Genomic DNA, 12,767 nt, shown 5'->3' with positions numbered 1-12,767 from the left:
TTGGTTCCTGGAGGCCAGGTTGTTAGGGTGCCAACTGTTAGGGACAGGTCTCCCTCTGCTCATTCAAATCTTTCTTCTGTGTCAAAACATTCCCAACCCACCCACCCTGATGACAAGATGTTAGAAAGGGAACTCAATAAGTTGAGAGTGGAAGAGACCAGGCTGAAGCTTAAACAGCAACAGCTGGCTCTAGACAGGGATTCCCTAGACTTAGAAAAAGAGAGACAGAGGTTGGGGTTTGGACCCCATGGTGGCAGCAGCAGTATTCCTGATAGCAATCTTGTGAAAGAGCATGATTCTAGAAATCTGCACAAGATAGTTCCCCCTTACAAGGAGGGGGATGACATTAACAAGTGGTTTGCTGCACTTGAGAGGGCCTGTATGGTACAGGGGGTCCCTCAAAGGCAGTGGGCTGCTATCCTATGGCTATCTTTCAGTGGAAAGGGTAGGGATAGGCTCCTTACTGTTAAGGAAAGTGATGCCAATAATTTTACAATTTTGAAGAATGCACTCTTGGACGGATTTGGCTTAACCACTGAACAATACAGGATTAAGTTCAGAGAAACCAGAAAATAGTCCTCACAAGACTGGGTAGACTTTGTTGACTATTCAGTGAAGGCCTTGGAGGGGTGGTTACATGGCAGTAAAGTTTCTGACTATGAAAGCCTGTACAATCTAATCCTGAGATAGCATATTCCGAATAACTGTGTGTCTGAATTGTTACACCAATATCTAGTGGACTCAGATCTGACCTCTCCCCAAGAATTGGGAAAGAAGGCAGACAAATGGGTCAGAACAAGAGTGAACAGAAAAGTTCATACAGGGGGTGACAAGGATGGCAAGAAGAAGGATGGTAAGTCTTCAGACAAGGGAAGGGACAAATCTAAAAATGAGTCTTCATCAGGCCCACAAAAACACTCTGGTGGGGGTGGTGGGTCCAAATCCTCTTCTACTCAAGTAAAGAAACCATGGTGCTATTTATGTAAAGTAAAAGGCCATTGGACAACTGATGCCAGTTGTCCAAAGAAAAGCTCCAAACCTCCCACTACCACAACCCCTACTGCAACCTCTAGTGCCCCTAGTAATAGAAGTGGTGGTGGGAGCAGACCTACTATTAGCCAATCCAAGGGAGTAGCTGGGCTCACTTTTGGTAATTTAGTTGCGGTTGGTCTTGTTAGGGAGACCACAGAGGCTGTGGTAGTCTCTGAAGGTGCCATTGATTTGGCCACCTTGGTTGCTTGTCCCATTAATATGGATAAGTACAAGCAACTTCCCCTAATAAATGGTGTTGAGGTTCAGGCCTACAGGGACACAGGTGCCAGTGTTACCATGGTAATAGAGAAACTGGTACACCCTGAACAACACCTACTTGGTCACCAGTACCAAGTGACAGACGCTCATAACAACACTCTTAGCCACCCCATGGCTGTTGTGAATCTCAACTGGGGGGGGGGGGTTACTGGTCCAAAGAAAGTTGTGGTCGCTTCAGATTTACCTGTAGACTGTCTACTAGGAAATTTTTTAGAGACATCAGCTTGGGCAGAAGTGGAGTTGGAGGCTCATGCAGCAATGCTGGGCATTCCTGGGCATATTTTTGCTTTGACAAGGGCTCAGGCCAAAATGCAAAAAGGACAGGGTGACTTGGATCCTGAAACAATGGACCAAGTGCTCCCTAAAGCTAGGGTTAGTAAGGGTAAATCCCTACCCACTATCCCTCCCTCTACAGATGATTCAACTTCTGAGGAAGAAGAATTTCCCCCCTGTGCAGAACCTTCACCAGAGGAGCTGGCAGCAGACACTGCTGAGCTTTTGGGTGGAGGGGGGCCTGCCAGGGAGGAGCTGAGTGTGGCACAGCAAACCTGTCCCACATTAGAGGGTCTCAGGCAACAAGCTGTCAAACAGCAAAATGGGGATGTCACTGACTCACATAGGCCCTTATTTATACTTTTTTAGCGCCACATTTGTGTCATTTTTTCACGCAAAAGTGGCGCAAACTTGCAAAATACAATTGTATTTTGTAAGTTTGCGCCATTTTTGCGCCAAAAAGTGGTGCAAATGCAGTGCTAAAAAAGTATAAATATGGGCCATAGAGTTTACTGGGAGGACAACCTCTTGTACACAGAGGCAAGGGATCCAAAACCTGGAGCAGCCAGGAGATTGGTCATTCCCCTGCAGTACAGAGACTTCCTCCTAACTCTGGCTCACGACATTCCCTTGGCTGGACATTTGGGTCAGATTAAAACATGGGAAAGGATTGTCCCCCTGTTTCACTGGTCTAGGAAGTCAGAGGACACAAACGACTTTTGTAAGTCCTGTGTGACCTGCCAAGCCAGTGGCAAGACTGGTGGCACTCCAAAGGCTCCCCTTATTCCACTGCCTGTGGTTGGGGTTCCCTTTGAAAGGGTAGGGGTTGACATAGTTGGCCCCCTTGACCCTGCTACTGCTTCAGGCAATAGGTTTATCTTGGTGGTAGTGGACCATGCCACCAGATATCCTGAAGCTATTCCTCTAATGACCACTACAGCTCCTGCAGTGGCAAAAGCCCTCCTGGGAATCTTTTCCAGGGTGGGATTCCCAAAAGAGGTTGTAGCAGACAGGGGTAGCAACTTTATGTCTGCATACTTGAAGGCCATGTGGAAGGAATGTGGTGTAACATACAAATTCACCAAACCTTATCATCCACAAACAAATGGACTGGTAGAGAGGTTTAATAAAACTCTCAAAGGAATGGTAATGGGACTCCCTGAAAAACTCAGGAGGAGATGGGATGTCCTGTTACCTTGCCTCCTTTTTGCTTACAGGGAGGTACCCCAGAAAGGAGTGGGCTTCAGCCTCTTTGAAATCCTCTTTGGGCACCCTGTAAGAGGTCCCCTAACACTTGTGAAGGAGGGTTTGGAACAACCTTTAAAAGCTCCTAAGCAAGACATAGTGGACTGTGTACTCGGCCTAAGATCCAGAATGGCTGAGTACATGAAAAAGGCCAGTAAAAACCTTCAGGCCAGCCAAGAGCTCCAAAAGCAATGGCATGACCAGAAGGCTGTTCTGATTCAGTACCAACCAGGACAGAAGTTGTGGGTATTGGAGCCTGTGGTCCCAAGAGCACTCCAAGACAAATGGAGTGGACCCCATCTCATTGTTGAAAAGAAGGGAGAGGTCACCTATTTAGTTGACCTGGGCACTGCCAGGAGTCCCCTTAGGGTGCTCCATGTCAATCGCCTAACACCCTACTATGACAGGGCTGATCTCACCCTGCTCATGGCAACAGATGAAAGACAGGAAGAAGAGAGTGACCCTCTCCCTGATCTCTTCTCTTCCACAGAACAAGATGCTCTAGTGGAAGGCGTAGTTTTGGCAGACTGTCTTACTGCTGAGCAAAAAGACAACTGCATAAATCTCCTAGGTCAGTTTTCTGAACTCTTTTCTACTGTCCCAGGCACCACTTCTTGGTGTGAGCACACTATAGATACTGGAGACAGCATGCCTGGCAAAAGTAAGATCTATAGGCAGCCTGACCATGTCACAGACTGCATAAAACAAGAAGTTCAGAAAATGCTTGAACTAGGAGTGGTTGAACATTCTGAAAGCCCATGGGCCTCTCCTGTGGTGCTTGTACCAAAGCCTCACTCAAAAGATGGGAAAAGAGAGATGAGGTTTTGTGTAGATTACAGAGGTCTCAACCATGTAACAAAAACTGATGCTCACCCTATACGCAGGGCAGATGAGCTCATAGATACACTGGCATCTGCCAAGTATCTAAGCACCTTTGATTTGACTGCAGTGTATTGGCAGATCAAGTTAGCAGAGGATGCTAAAGCCAAAACTGCATTTTCGACTATTGGAGGGCACTACCAATTCACAGTAATGCCCTTTGGTTTGAGAAATGCAACTGCCACTTTTCAGAGGTTGGTGAATACAGTCCTGCAAGGGTTGGAGGCTTTTAGTGCAGCATATCTGGACGATATAGCTGTCTTTAGCTCCACCTGGGATGATCACCTGGTCCACCTATGGAAAGTTTTGCAGGCCCTGCAGAAGGCAGGCCTCACTATCAATGCTTCAAAGTGCCAGATAGGGCAGGGGAAAGTGGTTTATCTGGGACACCTGGTAGGTGGAGAACAGATTGCACCACTGTAGGAGGCTGGACTGGCTTGTAGTGAGTACCAAGGGGTACTTGCACCTTGCACCAGGCCCAGTTATCCCTTATTAGTGTATAGGGTGTCTAGCAGCTTAGGCTGATAGATAATGGTAGCTTAGCAGAGCAGCTCAGGCTGAACTAGGAGACGTGTGAAGCTACTACAGTACCACTTAGTGTCATATGCACAATATCATAAGAAAACACAATACACAGTTATACTAAAAATAAAGGTACTTTATTTTTATGACAATATGCCAAAGTATCTTAGAGTGTACCCTCAGTGAGAGGATAGGAAATATACACAAGATATATATACACAATAGCAAAAATATGCAGTATAGTCTTAGAAAACAGTGCAAACAATGTATAGTTACAATAGGATGCAATGGGGAAACATAGGGATAAGGGCAACACAAACCATATACTCCAGAAGTGGAATGCGAACCACGAATGGACCCCAAACCTATGTGACCTTGTAGAGGGTCGCTGGGACTATTAGAAAATAGTGAGAGTTAGAAAAATAACCCTCCCCAAGACCCTGAAAAGTGAGTGCAAAGTGCACTAAAGTTCCCCTAAGGACAAAATAGTCGTGTTAGAGGAATAATGCAGGAAAGACACAAACCAGCAATGCAACAACTGTGGATTTCCAATCTAGGGTACCTGTGGAACAAGGGGACCAAGTCCAAAAGTCACAAGCAAGTCGGAGATGGGCAGATGCCCAGGAAATGCCAGCTGCGGGTGCAAAGAAGCTTCGACTGGACAGAAGAAGCTGAGGTTTCTGCAGGAACGAAAAGGGCTAGAGACTTCCCCTTTGGTGGACGGATCCCACTCGCCGTGGAGAGTCGTGCAAAAGTGTTTTCCCGCCGGAAGGACGCCAACAAGCCTTGCTACACGCAAATCGTGCGTTTTGCGTTTTTGGACGCTGCTGGGGCCCAGGAGGGACCAGGAGGTCGCAAATTGGATCTGAAGAGAGAGGGGACCTCGAGCAAGATAAAGAGCCCTCACTGAAGCAGGTAGCACCCGGAGAAGTGCCAGAAACAGGCACTAGGAAGATGCATGAAACGGTGCTCGCCGAAGTTGCACAATTGAGTCCCACGTAGCCGGAGACCAACTTAGAAAGTCGTGCAATGCAGGTTAGAGTGCCATGGACACAGGCTTGGCTGTGCACAAAGGATTTCCGCCGGAAGTGCACAGGGGCCGGAGTAGCTGCAAAGTCGCGGTTCCCAGCAATGCAGCCCAGCGAGGTGAGGCAAGGACTTACCTCCACCAAACTTGGACTGAAGAGTCACTGGACTGTGGGGGTCACTTGGACAGAGTCGCTGGATTTGAGGGACCTCGCTCGTCGTGCTGAGAGGAGGCCCAAGGGACCGGTAATGCAGCGTTTTGGTGCCTGCGGTTGCAGGGGGAAGATTCCGTCGACCCACGGGAGATTTCTTCGGAGCTTCTGGTGCAGAGAGGAGGCAGGCTACCTCCACAGCATGCACAAGCAGGAAAACAGTCGAGAAGGCGGCAGGATCAGCGTTACAGAGTTGCAGTAGTCGTCTTTGCTACTATGTTGCAGGTTTGCAGGCTTCCAGCGCGGTCAGCGGTCGTTTCCTTATCAGAAGGTGAAGAGAGAGATGCAGAGGAACTCGGCTGAGCTCATGCATTCGTTATCTAAAGTTTCCCCAGAGACAGAGACCCTAAATAGCCAGAAAAGAGGGTTTGGCTACCCAGGAGAGAGGAAAGGCTACTAACACCTGAAGGAGCCTATCAGCAGGAGTCTCTGACGTCACCTGGTGGCACTGGCCACTCAGAGCAGTCCAGCGTGCCAGCAGCACCTCTGTTTCCAAGATGGCAGAGGTCTGGAGCACACTGGAGGAGCTCTGGACACCTCCCAGGGGAGGTGCAGGTCAGGGGAGTGGTCACTCCCCTTTCCTTTGTCCAGTTTCGCGCCAGAGCAGGGGCTAAGAAGTCCCTGAACCGGTGTAGACTGGCTTATGCAGAATTGGGCACATCTGTGCCCAACAAAGCATTTCCAGAGGCTGGGGGAGGCTACTCCTCCCCTGCCTTCACACCATTTTCCAAAGGGAGAGGGTGTCACACCCTCTCTCAGAGGAAGTTCTTTGTTCTGCCATCCTGGGCCAGGCCTGGCTGGACCCCAGGAGGGCAGTTGCCTGTCTGAGGGGTTGGCAGCAGCAGCAGCTGCAGTGAAACCCCAGGAAGGGCAGTTTGGCAGTACCAGGGTCTGTGCTACAGACCACTGGGATCATGGGATTGTGCCAACTATGCCAGGATGGTATAGAGGGGGCAATTCCATGATCATAGACATGTTACATGGCCATATTCGGAGTTACCATGGTGAAGCTACATATAGGTAGTGACCTATATGTAGTGCACGCGTGTAATGGTGTCCCCGCACTCACAAAGTTCAGGGAATTGGCTCTGAACAATGTGGGGGCACCTTGGCTAGTGCCAGGGTGCCCTCACACTAAGTAACTTTGCACCTAACCTTTACCAGGTAAAGGTTAGACATATAGGTGACTTATAAGTTACTTAAGTGCAGTGTAAAATGGCTGTGAAATAACGTGGACGTTATTTCACTCAGGCTGCAGTGGCAGGCCTGTGTAATAATTGTCAGAGCTCCCTATGGGTGGCAAAAGAAATGCTGCAGCCCATAGGGATCTCCTGGAACCCCAATACCCTGGGTACCTCAGTACCATATACTAGGGAATTATAAGGGTGTTCCAGTAAGCCAATGTAAATTGGTAAAAATGGTCACTAGCCTGTTAGTGACAATTTGGAAAGAAATGAGAGAGCATAACCACTGAGGTTCTGATTAGCAGAGCCTCAGTGAGACAGTTAGTCACTACACAGGTAACACATTCAGGCACACTTATGAGCACTGGGGCCCTGGGTTACCAGGGTCCCAGTGACACATACAACTAAAACAACATATATACAGTGAAAAATGGGGGTAACATGCCAGGCAAGATGGTACTTTCCTACACAACCCCCCCCCAAATGAAGGACAATAAGACTAGCCATGACCTGATGAGTCTTCATTGTCTAAGTGGAAATATCTGGAGAGTCCATCTGCATTGGAGTGGCTACTCCCAGGTCTATGTTCCACTGTATAGTCCATTCCCTGTAGGGATATGGACCACCTCAACAATTTAGGATTTTCACCTTTCATTTGTTTTAGCCAAAGTAGAGGTTTGTGGTCTGTCTGAACAATGAAGTGAGTGCCAAACAGGTATGGCCTCAACTTCTTCAGAGCCCAGACCACAGCAAAGGCCTCCCTCTCAATGGCAGACCAACGCTTTTCTCTAGGGGTCAACCTCCTACTAATAAAAGCAACAGGTTGATCCTGGCCCTCAGAATTAAGTTGTGATAGGACTGCCCCTACTCCTAATTCAGATGCATCAGTTTGGACATAGAATTTTTTAGAGTAACAAGGGCTTTTCAGGACAGGTGCAGAGCACATGGCCTGCTTCAGCTCCTCAAAAGCTTTCTGACAGTTTGCTGTCCATAATACCTTTTTAGGCATTTTCTTGGATGTGAGGTCATTAAGAGGGGCTGCAATGGAGCCATAGTTCTTAATGAACCTCCTGTAATACCCAGTGAGGCCTAGGAAGGCTCTCACCTGAGTCTGAGTGGTAGGGGGAACCCAATCAATAATAGTTTGGATTTTTCCCTGAAGTGGTGCAATCTGTTCCCCACCAACAAGGTGTCCCAGATAAACCACCTTACCCTGCCCTATCTGGCACTTTGAAGCCTTGATAGTGAGGCCTGCCTTTTGCAGGGCCTCCAAAACTTTCCATAGGTGGACCAGGTGATCATCCCAGCTGGAGCTAAAGACAGCTATATCGTCCAAATATGCTGCACTGAAAGCTTCCAGCCCTTGCAGGACTGTGTTCACCAACCTCTGAAAAGTGGCAGGTGCATTTTTCAAACCAAAAGGCATTACAGTAAACTGGTAATGTCCTCCAATGGTAGAAAATGCAGTCTTAGGTTTAGCATCTTCTGATAATTTGATCTGCCAATACCCTGCAGTCAAATCAAAAGTGCTTAGATACTTGGCAGATGCCAGTGTATCTATGAGCTCATCTGCCCTGGGTATAGGGTGAGCATCAGTTTTGGTTACCAAGTTGAGACCTCTATAGTCTACTCAAAACCGCATTTCTTTCTTTCCATCTTTAGAATTGGGTTTTGGTACCAGTACCACAGGAGAAGCCCATGGACTGTCAGAGTGCTCAACCACTCCTAGTTCCAACATTTTCTGAACTTCTTGCTTTATGCAGTCCCTGACATGGTCAGGCTGCCTATAGATCTTACTTTTGACAGGTAAACTGTCTCCAGTATCTATAGTGTGCTCACACCAAGAAGTGGTGCCTGGCACAGTAGAGAAGAGTTCTGAAAATTGTCCTAGGAGATTTATGCAATTGTCTTTCTGCTCAGCAGTAAGACAATCAGCCAGAACTACACCTTCCACAAGAGCATCTTGATCTGTGGAAGAGAAGAGATCAGGTAGAGGATCACTGTCTTCTTCCTGTCCCTCATCTGTTGCCATGAGCAGGGTGAGATCAGCCCTGTCATAGTAGGGTTTCAGGCGGTTGACATGGAGCACCCTAAGGGGACTCCTGGCAGTGCCTAAGTCAACCAAGTAGGTGACTTCACCCTTCTTTTCAACAATTGTGTGGGGACCACTCCATTTATCTTGGAGTGCTCTTGGGGCCACAGGCTGCAGACCCACACTTTCTGCCCTGGTTGGTACTGAACCAAAACAGCCTTCTGATCATGCCATTGCTTCTGGAGCTCTCGGCTGGCCTGAAGGTTTTTACTGGCCTTTTTCATGTACTCAGCCATCCTTGATCTGAGGCCAAGTACATAATCCACAATATCCTGCTTAGGAGCTTTTAAAGGTTGTTCCCAACCCTCCTTTACAAGTGTGAGTGGACCCCTAACAGGGTGTCCAAAAAGAAGTTCAAAGGGGCTGAATCCCACTCCTTTCTGGGGTACCTCCCTGTAGGCAAAAAGGAGGCATGGTAGAAGGATATCCCATCTCCTGCGGAGTTTTTCAGGGAGACCCATAATCATGCCTTTGAGAGTTTTATTAAATCTCTCCACCAGTCCATTTGTTTGTGGATGATAGGGTGTTGTGAACTTGTAAGTTACACCACACTCCTTCCACATGGCCTTTAAGTATGCAGACATGAAATTGCTTCCTCTGTCTGATACTACTTCCTTTGGGAAGCCCACCCTGGAAAATATTCCCAGGAGGGCCTTTGCCACTGCAGGAGCTGTAGTGGTCCTTAAAGGAATTGCTTCAGGATATCTTGTGGCATGGTCCACTACCACCAAGATAAACCTATTGCCTGAAGCAGTAGGAGGGTCAAGGGGGCCAACTATGTCAACCCCTACCCTTTCAAAGGGAACCCCAACCACAGGCAGTGGGATAAGGGGTGCCTTTGGAGTGCCACCTGTCTTGCCACTGGCTTGACAGGTTTCACAGGACTTACAAAATTCCTTTGTGTCCTCAGACATCCTAGGCCAATGAAACAATGGAACCAATCTGTCCCAAGTTTTCATTTGACCCAGGTGCCCAGCTAGGGGAATGTCATGTGCCAGTGTTAGGAGGAACTTTCTGTACTCCTGAGGAATCACTAATCTCCTGGCAGCTCCAGGTTTAGGATCCCTATGCTCAGTGTACAAGAGGTTGTCCTCCCAGTAAACTCTGTGAGAGTCACTGACATCCCCATTAGCCTGTTTGACATCTTGCTGTCTGAGACCCTCTAATGTGGGACAGGTTTGCTGTGCCACACTCAGCTCCTCTCTGGCAGGCCCCCCTTCACCCAAAAGCTCAGCAGTGTCTGCTTCCAGCTCCTCTGGTGTAGGTTCTGCACAGGGAGGGAATTATTCTTCCTCAGAAGTAGAATCCACTGTAGAGGGAGGGATAGTAGGAAGTGATTTGCTTCTACTAGCCCTAGCTTTAGGGAGCACTTGGTCCATTGTTCCAGGATCCAAGCTTCCCTGTCCTTTTTGCTTTTTGGCCTGAGCCCTTGTCAAAGCAAAAATATGCCCTGGGATGCCCAGCATTGCTGCATGGGCCTCCAACTCCACATCTGACCAAGCTGATGTCTCCAAATCATTCCCTAATAGACAGTCTACAGGTAAATCTGAAGCTACCACAACTTTCTTTGGACCAGTTACCCCCCCCCCAGTTGAGATTTACAACAGCCATGGGGTGGCTTTGTGTTATGTTGTGAGCATCGGTTACTTGGTACTGGTGTCCAAGTATGTGTTGTTCAGGGTGCACCAGTTTCTCAATCACCATTGTGACACTGGCACCTGTGTCCCTGTAGGCCTGGACCTCAACACCATTTATTAGGGTTAGTTGCTTGTACTTCTCCAAGTTATGGGGGCAAGCAACCAAAGTGGCTAAATCAATAGCCCCTTCAGAGACTAAAGTAGCCTCTGTGGTCTCCCTAATCAGACCAACCCCAACTAAATTACCAAAAGTGAGCCCAGCTACTCCCTTGGATTGGCTATTAGTAGGTTTGCTCCCACCACCACTGCTATTAGTAGGGACACTAGGTGTAGCAGTAGGGGTTGTAGTGGTAGGAGCTGTGGTGCCTTTCTTTGGACAACTGGGATCTGTTGTCCAATGGCCTTTTATTTTACATAAATAGCACCATGGTTTCTTTTCCTTGTTCTGATTAAAGGAGGATTTGGGCCCACCACCCCCACCAGAGTGTTTTTGTGGGCCTGATGAAGACTCATTTTTAGATTTGTCCCCACGCTTGTCTGAAGACTTACCATCCTTCTTTTTGTTGCCATCTTTGTCACCCCCTGTATGAACTTTTCTGTTCACTCTTGTTCTGACCCATTTGTCTGCCTTCTTTCCCAATTCTTGGGGAGAGGTCAGATCAGAGTCCACCAAGTACTGGTGCAACAAATCAGACACACAATTATTAAGAATATGCTCTCTCAGGATTAAGTTATACAGGCTGTCATAATCAGTAACTTTACTGCCATGTAACCACCCCTCCAAGGCCTTCACTGAATGGTCAATGAAATCAACCCAGTCTTGTGAAGACTCCTTTTTGGTCTCTCTGAACTTTATCCTGTACTGTTCAGTGGTTAAGCCATAACCATCCAGGAGTGCATTCTTAAGAACTTGGAAATTATTGGCATCATTTTCTTTCACAGTAAGGAGCCTATCCCTACCTTTTCCACTAAATGATAGCCATAGGATAGCAGCCCACTGCCTTTGAGGGACATCCTGTACAACACAGGCCCTCTCAAGTGCAGCAAACCACTTGTTAATGTCATCCCCCTCCTTATAAGGGGGAACTATCTTGTGCAGATTCCTGGAATCATGCTCTTTTGCAGGATGACTATGGGGAATACTGCTGCTGCCACCATGGGTATCTAAACCCAACTTCTGTCTTTCCTTCTCTAATTCAAAAGACTGTCTATCCAAATCCAGCTGTTGCTTTTTAAGCTTCAGTCTGGTTTGTTCCACCCTCAACTTATTGAGTTCCCTCTCTAACATTCTGTCATCAGGGTTGGTGGGAGGGACATTTCTAGAAACAGAGCTATGATGGGAATGAACAGAAGGAGACCTGTCCCTTACAGAAGCCAACTTAACAGCTTGGTTTACAGAAACATTTCTACCAGTATGGTGAGAATAAATGCTTTTGCTATGATGTGAGACAACACTATTTCTTTGGTGTGGCTCTTCATCATTACCATCTATGCTAGATTGTCTAGTAATGGGCAGGCTAGGAAGTTTCTTTCCTGAATCTTTTCCTGGGGGAGTCCCTGAATCAGATTGGGAACTATTAGGTACTTTTTCAACAGATGGGCCACCTCTGGCCTTATCCTGTTCTCTAAGCATGTTAATTAACAGTTCCAAGGTAGGATTCTTCCCTACACTCAAGCCTCTCTCTATACAGAGACTCCTTGCTTTTTTCCAGCTAAGGTTGTCATATGCAAGTTTGGACAGATCAACACTTTGGCCTGTGCCAGACATTTTTTAGAGAGAGTTAAAGTGATAGAGAAAGAGACCAAAGTTTTCAGAACTTTTTGGAAAGACAGAAAAAAACTTTTCAAACTTTTAAGAACTTTTTGAAAGTTTAGGAGTACTTTTCAGCACTTAGAAAAGAGTGAAAAGAGGAAATGCAAAACTTTTTGGCTATGTGTATATACACTGACCTTGTTTTGTATATTTTTCTCTTATGAAAAGTACAATGACAAGAGTGGTAAGTAGTCTCAAGCACTTATCCCACCACTGCACAACCAATGTAGGAGGCTGGACTGGCTTGTAGTGAGTACCAAGGGGTACTTGCACCTTGCACCAGGCCCAGTTATCCCTTATTAGTGTATAGGGTGTCTAGCAGCTTAGGCTGATAGATAATGGTAGCTTAGCAGAGCAGCTCAGGCTGAACTAGGAGACGTGTGAAGCTACTACAGTACCACTTAGTGTCATATGCACAATATCATAAGAAAACACAATACACAGTTATACTAAAAATAAAGGTACTTTATTTTTATGACAATATGCCAAAGTATCTTAGAGTGTACCCTCAGTGAGAGGATAGGAAATATACACAAGATATATATACACAATAGCAAAAATATGCAGTATAGT

Source organism: Pleurodeles waltl, chromosome 10 (genome assembly GCF_031143425.1).
Source record: "Pleurodeles waltl isolate 20211129_DDA chromosome 10, aPleWal1.hap1.20221129, whole genome shotgun sequence".
NCBI lineage: Eukaryota > Metazoa > Chordata > Amphibia > Caudata > Salamandridae > Pleurodeles > Pleurodeles waltl.
This window is presented reverse-complemented; position numbering follows the sequence as displayed.